We start from the raw sequence: 9,893 nt of genomic DNA, 5'->3' as shown, positions 1-9,893 counted from the left end.
ATTTACTCCATGACCATTAAAAATTTAATAATTCATGCTTTTTGTTCACCTTGGTATACCTCCTCCTGATTTATTGTTCTTCAGGCACATTTCAGCCAAACACTCAAACAGGCCCTCATTGATCCAAAGTAATTATAACACATGCCAAGTGACCTCCCCGTGTAATTTCAAGATTATAAGCTTGAGGAAAAAGTTTTCAAAATGAAGCCCTCCCTTTGTGGTGCATCGTGGTGAGAGTGGAGGAGAATTTGCATCCAGGTGACCATTCGTCCATTTTCTTAACCGCTTCTTCAATTTGTGGGTGCGGGAGAGGTGGAGCGGTCATACACCCTACACAGGTTGCCAGTCTATCACAGGGCTAACACACGGAAAAAGAAATATGTGAAGATATTTAGAATCACCAGTTAATCTAACGTGCATGTCTTTAGACCGTGGGTGGGCAGCACACAGGCACATCAGATAAATTAGAATTTTAATTGTCATTATACAACAAGAACAAGGAAATTGTACGCAGTCCCATTCAGTGAAAAGAAAACAATGTAAATTTCACATTAAACATGTTTTCTAAATAAGGGGAAAAAAGGAAAGAGTTTGAAGCTGGTCAGTAGATTTGAGCCCAGGACATTTCTGCCAAACATCACACCACCCACCATCCCTGTGAGCTTTCAACCTTTATCAAGAGGACTTTTGTTAGGGCCACTTTTGTGGTTCAGAAACTTCATTAAAAACAAACAAAAATAAAGACAGAAAAAAGTATACTGGTGCATCCCCAGATGGGTGTCTGGGTGCTTTTTGGCATATGGACTTCGCTGGCACTGAAGGAGCTGTGAATCGGGGTAAAGAAAATTGAATTCTCTATTTACCAACCTTCTCTGAATCTCTCACTTGTTGAGCTTTGGGAAGTCACTAAAGAAATATGATCACTCAGTTGCTCAAGAGCATGGAAAATTACTTTCACAGGATGTCTGGGCCTAGCTTAAGACAGAGTATGAAGCTGGGTCGGCTGATCCAGTGTAATCACAGAGCATGCATTCTTCTTAAATATGTCAGACATTTTGGGCTTGCTTGTTTTATTTTTTATTATTTTTATGCATTTCCTATATTCTGGAAAAAAAATGAAGCTTGTAACTATGCTACAACTACTGTTAACAACTGTTTGAAATGAACATACAATGTTTAGAAAATTTATCAGTTGCCAGCAGATGAGCTGAACATGTACTATAATATATGTCACAAAGGGATGAAGCTATAATAGACACCAGGACCAGAGGCGAGGTTAATGGGTTGCTAGACTGAATACTGGTTTCCCCTATTAACTATTTAAACACTGAAAAACAAATACTGCAATCCAAACCTGAACACCATTTATGAACGGAAACTGCCAATTTACTAATCAAATCAAATGTGAAATACCAAACCAGGAAAATATTGCTTCTGTATTTTTTTTTTTTTTTAATGAGGAGAATAAAGGAGAGATTATTTACATCTTGGAAGATCAGGGAGTATGTTTGACTATAAAACCCTGCATGGTCTATACAAACCTCTGATGCTCTTATGATCCTCAATCACTTCAACATACAGATGTCATACTAAAAGTTAGAGAAGATGTAAATACCAAAAAGTCTGTGCAGAGATGGAAATAGAGAGCATGTATTATCCTTGGCAAACAGAAAGCCATCACAGCCAGTAAAGCAGTTAGTGACTTGATGCCTATTTGACCTGAATAAAAGTTTTAACTGTAAAACACCATATGTCTAAATCTGCTGTCATCTTTAAAAAAAAACCCACATTTACTGACATTTTTCATACACAAGTGTCAGTGCTGTTACAGTGTTTGGACAGTTGTTTGAAAACTACGAGTTATTAATTACACATTATTCACTAGACTGGCTGCTTGTAAAGCAAAATAATACCTTACCCATTTTCTCCACTAATAGAATTGGATTAAGTCATGAGTTCAAACAGAGGACTCGTCTCTGTTTTTAGGCGTGCACTATGCGTGGGTGTTTATAAATTGAGGGCAAAGCACTGTGGGCAGCAAAAACACTTATTAATGAGGCAGTATATTACTCTCAGATATATTAATCAACTGAGAAATAATCAGGAATGAAATCTTTGTCATTTAATTAATAAGGTTTTGATTAGTTGCAGTTAATGTTACAATGCTGCATCAACATATTAACTAGATTCAAGGTGTGATATTATTAGATGCTGGGCTACATTTGCACACTCTGCATAGTGTGCATGATGTGCAACACACATGAAAGTAAAGCTCAGGAAAATATTTGGCCTCTGGCTGAGGATGAACTACAGACTGTACAAGCGTGTCATGTATAAAAAAGACAGGTGCGACAAGAAGGATTTGTCAGTCGTTTAAGGTTGAAAGATGCAGAAAAAAAAGTCGTTGTCATGCAGCAGTTTAGGCATCACTTGGGAAATTATATTTTCTGACAATTCTTTAATGGTTCAGGCTTTAAAGGGTTACATCTAATAAGCAAAGTCATAGATAAAATTGGGATCTTGCGGTGATCAGTGGCTGAGTAGACGAATTGGTTCCTCTAAATATCCCTAATCCAAAGGATAATCTGTAAATCCAACGCGAAACTTTTTGAATGCTCCTCATTTTAGAACTAAGCAAGAAATAAAGACGTGAAGATTGTTTCATTTTCAAAGTTCTGATCTGTGTAAGACTGACATCATTTTGGGATTTACACTTTTCACTTAGAAAAATCAACAATATTGTATTTTCTGACTGTTACATCCAGGTTACCTATTTTATTTTTATAGGCTCATACCAGCATCTCTTCAACTAGAGCACCACAATTGTATAGTTATCAACTCAGAACGCTACTACAGTGAACTACTTACCGTATCAGCATCCCTGTAATGCTTTTAAAGGCTAAACTGAGTGTATGTAGGTTTCAAGTGACTTTCAAAGGTTTATTGTAGTTAATCTGTGTCTCAATAAGACTGACCATAAGTCTTGTACTTAGCATTCAGCACACATCAGCTTAATAATATTAATTCAGGTTAGATTTATTTATTTATTCAGCTTTATTCAACTTAATAAACAAGTTCAGCGCACAAGGTTCAGCTGGACACTCTCCGGCGAATCTGGTGAACTGAACTGTTGATGCTTCTCAGGATCATACCTAAATATTTTTTTTGTTAATGGACATGGTTTAAAACAACTTGTTGAGCAGCTTAAATACTTAGGCTTTCTTACACACAAATAAATTGCATAAGAATTGCAAAGGGAAGAGCGGCATAGAGTGCATTTAAAGATCTGCTTTTTCTTAAATATCTTATTTGTGGCCTCTGTATTTCAAATACAGCTTAGAAGTTGAGCTTAAAGAGAGAGCAAAGCTGGAATGTAGAAAGAGTGGGAGATATTTTAATCTGTAACATTCACGTAGAGATCAGATATTGAAAGAGGATCAATTTAAAGCCGTGTCTCACATTTCCCTCCTGCACTCTTGGTTGATTATGAAACAAAAGAGTCACCTGAAGTGTCACTTTGCCTTCTTTTTTAAAGTTTTTATTTATTTACTCTATAATGAACAATGCTGCGGCATTATGCAAGTTTTTACATGTGTGCACTGAGCACTAAAAATGTGCCTTTAATGCACCGCATTAACCATCTCATGATTAAAGTTCTGGGCCAATCAGATCAGCAGAAGGCCTGGGATTACAGCAGCAACATCTGGGGGCCATGCTAATGGACTGCATATGTTTTCAATTTTAAGAGTTTGAAGTCAACATGTTGCTCTTGATTTCATGTAAAAGTAGGGGAGCGGGTGAGTGAGGATGGTGGGTGTGGGTGGAGCTGAACGATAACTCTCCCTCACTTTCTTTCTTTTAAAATTTGTCAATCACGACTGAGTGCAGCTGTCATCATTAACCAAAGTACCGTTGATGACAAGAGACCCTCCTAAAGTGTGTGAGTGTCCCTGAGCACTAACAGAAACCCAAATAGCCCCATCTGTCAATTTTACACTCTATGATTTTTACTCAGTGCACACGACTTCTGTAAGAGTAATATGCTGCTGGGATTTTATAAAAAGCAAATACACATGCTGAAGAATATTTATGCTCTCAGCTATGTTTTTTAATCCACATTTTAGAGCGGAAGCAGAGTATTTTAAGAGTCAAACGCAGGTCAGCAGGGCCATTTCAAGGCAACTGGTATTATACTTTTTGATTTGGGGTGAATAGAAAAGTCCAGTTCTTACTAACAATCCACTCTGGTGTGTTTATGAAGCCATGAGATTAAAATTTTAAACAAAGATGGTCTGGCAACTGATAACTTTTTTTCTTTTTTAGAAAGGGATGAAAAATAATGTTTAATTACAGCTGTTTATGCAAAGCTGTGTATAAAATGTTTAGGGGGTATTTCCTTTTCACTTTTGCTCATGCAAATAAATCTTCCGAAGCTGGTGCTGCATAAATGTTCTTAAGTCTTTCTCTGGCTTATTGGTGCACTGAAGGAAGCTGTGCCACAATAATTAGAATTTAAGTTTTATAATAAAGTTAAACAACAAGGTCAAGAGTCACAAACAGAAACGGTTCTCCTTGAAAGTAATAGTTACACATTTTAAAGAACGTCAGCTGCAACAATGAATGATGTGGGACTCAAGTGGGACTGCCGCTAAAATCCTCCAAAATGTGCAAATTTATTCTAAAGGCAAAATGTTTCAGCTTTTCTTAAAACTTGCCATGAGTACACAACAAACAGGCTTCACATTTTACTGGAATACAACCGAGACAAAATAAATAAATACATTTTAAAAATTTAAGATTTTTTTAAGTTGATAAACAGGAAATGTCAAACACGGCTATCCATGCATAAAGTCAGCTTTAACCAAATTTCATAAACTCAATATAAAGATGAAAAAAATACAGAAATACATATTATGCTTCAAAACGGTGAATCATCTGTGATATGACTGAGTGGTTTCACAGTCAGACATGGCCCTCCATGTCATATCCAATTTTCTGAAATGAAAACAGCAACAGTGTGAATGCTCAATCTTAGACTTCAGAAATCAGTGGGTGATGACACAGTAGCTACTTCTATACTGTGGATGTTGTACAATTGTTAAATCATGATTTAATGACCTCTTGATGAGAATCTGTTTAACTTTTTAGCAAAACTAAAGCTCAGTGTCCCAAACGCCAAATAGTTCAAGGAAACAATCACACTCAGGTCATAAAAAGCTGATCCTGTTCATCTGGATGTAAAATTTCATCATTTCACCCCCAACCTTATAAACAGCACATTTGCATAATGACTGAAACTAGCACCACTGACTGACAATGATCAATAATATGCAAACTGATCACTGGCCAACTGATCAGTTGTAAATGGCCATTGATCAATGATGTTCAATGATGATCAATGATGAGTTTTTCCTTCCCACTGTCACCAAAGTGCTTGCTCATAGGGTATTATTGTAAAGTCTACCTTACAAACACCTTGAGGTGACTGTTGTTGTGATTTGGTGATAAATAAATAAAATTGAATTGAACTGAATTGATGTCCAGATGAAAAGAATCAACTTTTAGGGATTTCCTTACCTGGATGATTGAGCAACACCAAGATAAATCACTCTCAGGCTGAGTAAGATTTTAGGGTGCATATTAAGAACTGAAGGACTTTTTTCATGCATAATAACCTACTGCAATGCATGGGGTAATTTCAGGTGCTGCTTTGATTAAGCTTTTCTATGTTTTCAGTATCTTCTTCTAGATTATCTGTATTGAGAACAATTTACCCCTCATCCTACATCTTACCTGTGAGTCTATATTACTCAAATACTGGCACTATATCTAGTGACACAGTGGCAGATCATTATGTAAATGTGACAAATCTTCACTAATCATCTATATGTCACACGTATTTAGGTCCAAGTTTATAGAAGCGTGGAATACTTCAGGCCAGGTGCCAGATTAGCTCACAGGGTGAAGAAGCAGCCAAATGCCCGAAGGCTGAAATGCAGCAGCCTGAGTTTGAGTCAAACCCGAGGCCCATTCCTCTTTCCCCACTCTCTCACCCTCCTGTCAGTTTCCACTATCTAATAAAGGTGAAGGCCCAATAATAATTAAAAATTCGGAATCTGTCAGTAACTGGCATCTTAATCTAACTTACTGCTAACTTCTAATTTTGCACAACCTTGCAAATCCTCTATCATCATTGTCTGGACACTTCTCTTTATTATAATGCCTAGTAGAACAACCATGTTGATCATTTTATTGGTGCTGATCGAATCTGGGTAGTTTTAAACTGTCAGCTGTGCCTCTGCATTTTTGCTTTGGGGAATTGAAAGGGAACTTTGGATGTGGAAATGGCTATGACATCAGACTTAACAATCAGATAACAACATGTTCTCATCCCAGTATGACTAATACTCTTGTTTTATAAGAAGCCACTGCTGCCATCATAGAGATATGCACCAGGCGTCCTTTGGGTCTGGTGCCTTGGTACACTGATGGCAACAAGACTGGATGCAGAGTTTTAAAATGTATGCATAGCAGTGGATTGAATCAAATGTTTGTCTACTAAAAGACTTTGCTGCTTGGATGCCTTCAGGGGTCTCCAATTTTAATTGCTGGTTTTCTTTCTTTATTTTCAAGTTTAACCTACCAAGTTACAATTGGGATCAAAAAGCTCATATACAGCATACAGCACTATACACTGATTAACTCTCCCAAACCTAATCAAAACTTTTGTAAGTCTTGTACTTATGTGACAATAATGAACTACATATGAATGACCCTTAATAGGTGAGAAGTATAGCTGTTTTTATTATCTTCTTTCTGTATAACATCTGTCAGTAGATACTGAAATATCCTAAAGATTATATCAGTGTTTGGGGCAAAATAATCCATCAAAAATAGAGGTGGAAAAACATCTTGTTGGATCTCATGTTTGGCACTGTGTTTTGGGGGATACTTAAGTCAATGAGCATATCATGTGTGTGTGTGTGTGTGTGTGTGTGTGTGTGTGTGTGTGTGTGTGTGTGTGTGTGTGTGTGTGTGTGTGTGTGTGCACATGTGGCACATGAGCTTGTTTGTCATCATCGAAAACAACAAAGGCTTATGTTTCTGTCATCATTAACGCCCTTAACTCTGTCAGATCACTGCCATGCGTCCTTAATGTCTCTCAGTTAATCCCTCAGTTCACACAATGTTGTACAAGGGTATTAGTGCATCGGTGGTACGAGATCAGGCACAATAATAATAACAATAATAGCAAGAAAGACTGTTTTTGATGCTGAGCTTTAATATGGGGGGGATCAGGACATCACAAACAATACAGATGTAAAATTGATCCATATGTGGCACTCTTGATCTCATTTAGGGGGGAGAGAAGAAGTTGTTGGTCTGTCATTAAAAAAACGTGTTTTGATCGAGCAATTAAATGTGAATTTGTCATTTTTAGTGTAGTTGCATATTAGCTATATTATTAGTTGTGCTGAAATCGTCACATTGTTTTACTTTAAATACATTTTCCTTGAAACTAAATTTTGGGACAAGTTAATTAGAAAGTTACCAAAAAGTTATTAAAATATTTGAGCTTGAATAATTTACTTTGTAATAAAGAAAGAGTTTTCAGGAAATAACAGGCTGTACATGTTATTTCTTATCTTTAAAACCCACTGTGTGAGTTTTAATCTCTGGCTGCATGTGTACGTGTGTCACATTGCCCGCCTATCTGTGTCCTGCATATGCGATTCAACTTAAGCCAACCTCTTTCACACACACACACATACAGAGGGAGAGAGAGGGAGAAAGGCAGCTAATATTTATTGTTATTTAAACACCAGAGCAGATAAGCAGCTGAACAATAATTATTTTCTGGAACAATAATTATTACCATTTAATTCTGTTGTTTACCATTTTGCCCAGTGGCCCATCTTTAAAAGCCAGCCTCTATCTATAATGACAAGCCCTTGAGCAGAACTACATTTAACACAAATATCAAATAATTAAAAATCAAATAATTGAAAAGTAAAGGTGTGGCTTTTTTTTTTAACATTAATTGTCTAAGAATTTGCAGGCTGGTTCTTCTCAGTAGACTGCTTTTGTTCTTGTTTGTTTTTCCATAATTTGCAGTGCAGTGAGTGCGATGAGCATCGCTGGAATCGCTTTGTGTGAACTCATATTTGTGTTTTGTCAAAAAGTGTATTGTTTGAAAAAAAATCCATAGAAGTTGGATTGTTATTTTAGTAGATGTTTAAGTAAGAGGGCTTATTAAAATGACTTGTATCTGCTCCAAAGTTAGTTGACTGGTTTATATTTTATCTAAGACTTATGGCACTTGTTCCATAAGTGCAGACTGATTTATATTTTTAAATTTATTGAGACTTGCTGCATTATGGCCAATTACAAAAAGCTCTTTCTAGCGCATGACTTGACAAAAAAGCAGCAAAACAAAATAAATGAAACTATTATAACTAATAATGTTTGTGATCATGGCTGATTTTGATTTTACTGCCTCAGTTTCAGTCCTCATATTGTGCATTGTGCCTCATTGTCACACTGCTTACTGTGGAGTAGCAAACAAAGCTGAAGCCGTCATTAAAGTATATTTCAAATCCAAAAGAGATGCAGGTAAAACAGCTTGTCGAAAGGAATAAACATTTGTATTTGTGAAGGATTGCTGTATTTGTGCTTTTAGGCCTATCCTGTTTACTTTCTCTTTTTTTTTCAATAAAAACAAGAGCAAAATCTGTTGTTTCCACTTTAATCTGTGATGTGAAGTTGTGTTTGTGAGTGCCTATGGATATGATCACCCCTGTACTGTATGTTTGAAAGGATTACAAGCCGGATCAGAGGATTACACAATTAAAGCTTGCCTGGAGTGAGGGAGGCACACGAATGTGATATTATGACAAGACGAACGGAGGTAAACTCACACAAACACATTGGCTTAGAATTATGCATTTGTTTCAAGTCATGCAAACACATGCCATTCCCCAAAAACATACAGTGTAGGTGTGTGGAAACAATAAGTGTCATAAAGACACTGTTAAATGTACCATATGTAAGTGCCACGTAAAGCTAAAAAATATATATCTCTTTTCTTTATGTTTACTATTTGAATGTGTCCCTGACATGCCTGTCCTAACAACATCTTTATCTGATGCACTTTGAACTTTGCCCATCTATTGCATGGGATCTTAGTAAGTGCAGCGCAGAGTTTTTGGTATTTAAAAGTCGTTTCTTTGTGACCTGTTTTCACAAGCTTGGCTGCTGCCATACTTTGTGTGTAGAGTTTGTCTTTGTTTAAACTCAGGCATGTATCTGTATGTGAGGAGCTAGGAGTGAGACCAGGATTGAATGGCACTGTTGAAGCACATATTTGATTTCATTTGACATGCAGTGAGGCAGCTCAGCAAAGGGCGGTATATTCAAGTATATGCAATATTAAGCTAAATGAATTTTGTATTGAATAGCGTTCAAAACAATTATGCAATGCATGTGAAAAGAAAGTGGGTCAAAACCAAATTGTCAAGGTGTGGCCGTGAGGCAACTTAAAAAGCTTTATTGCTGAGAACCACAAACTCAATCACAAAACAATAAACCTCTGGCGTGGTAACTACGCCGCAAAACATGAAGCACACAGCACATGGGGAAACATGGCGGAAGGACATGAAGACTGGCTACACAGCATAACGAGAGGATGGGCAACAGGTGGAAACACAGCAGGAACAAATCTGACTAACTGAACAGGGGAGGCAAAACAACATAACACACGAGATAGGGTTGAAAATAAAACAGGAAGTGACACCCACTGTGAGACCCAGACAAAGACACGCGAGCTTAACAGTAGGAGAGGGACACAAAGATAGCGAGAGAGAGCGACAGAGGGAGAGAGACACTAAGGAGTG

Source organism: Maylandia zebra, linkage group LG7, assembly GCF_041146795.1.
Source record: "Maylandia zebra isolate NMK-2024a linkage group LG7, Mzebra_GT3a, whole genome shotgun sequence".
In the NCBI taxonomy this organism is placed as follows: domain Eukaryota; kingdom Metazoa; phylum Chordata; class Actinopteri; order Cichliformes; family Cichlidae; genus Maylandia; species Maylandia zebra.
Note: the sequence above shows the minus strand (reverse complement) of the source record.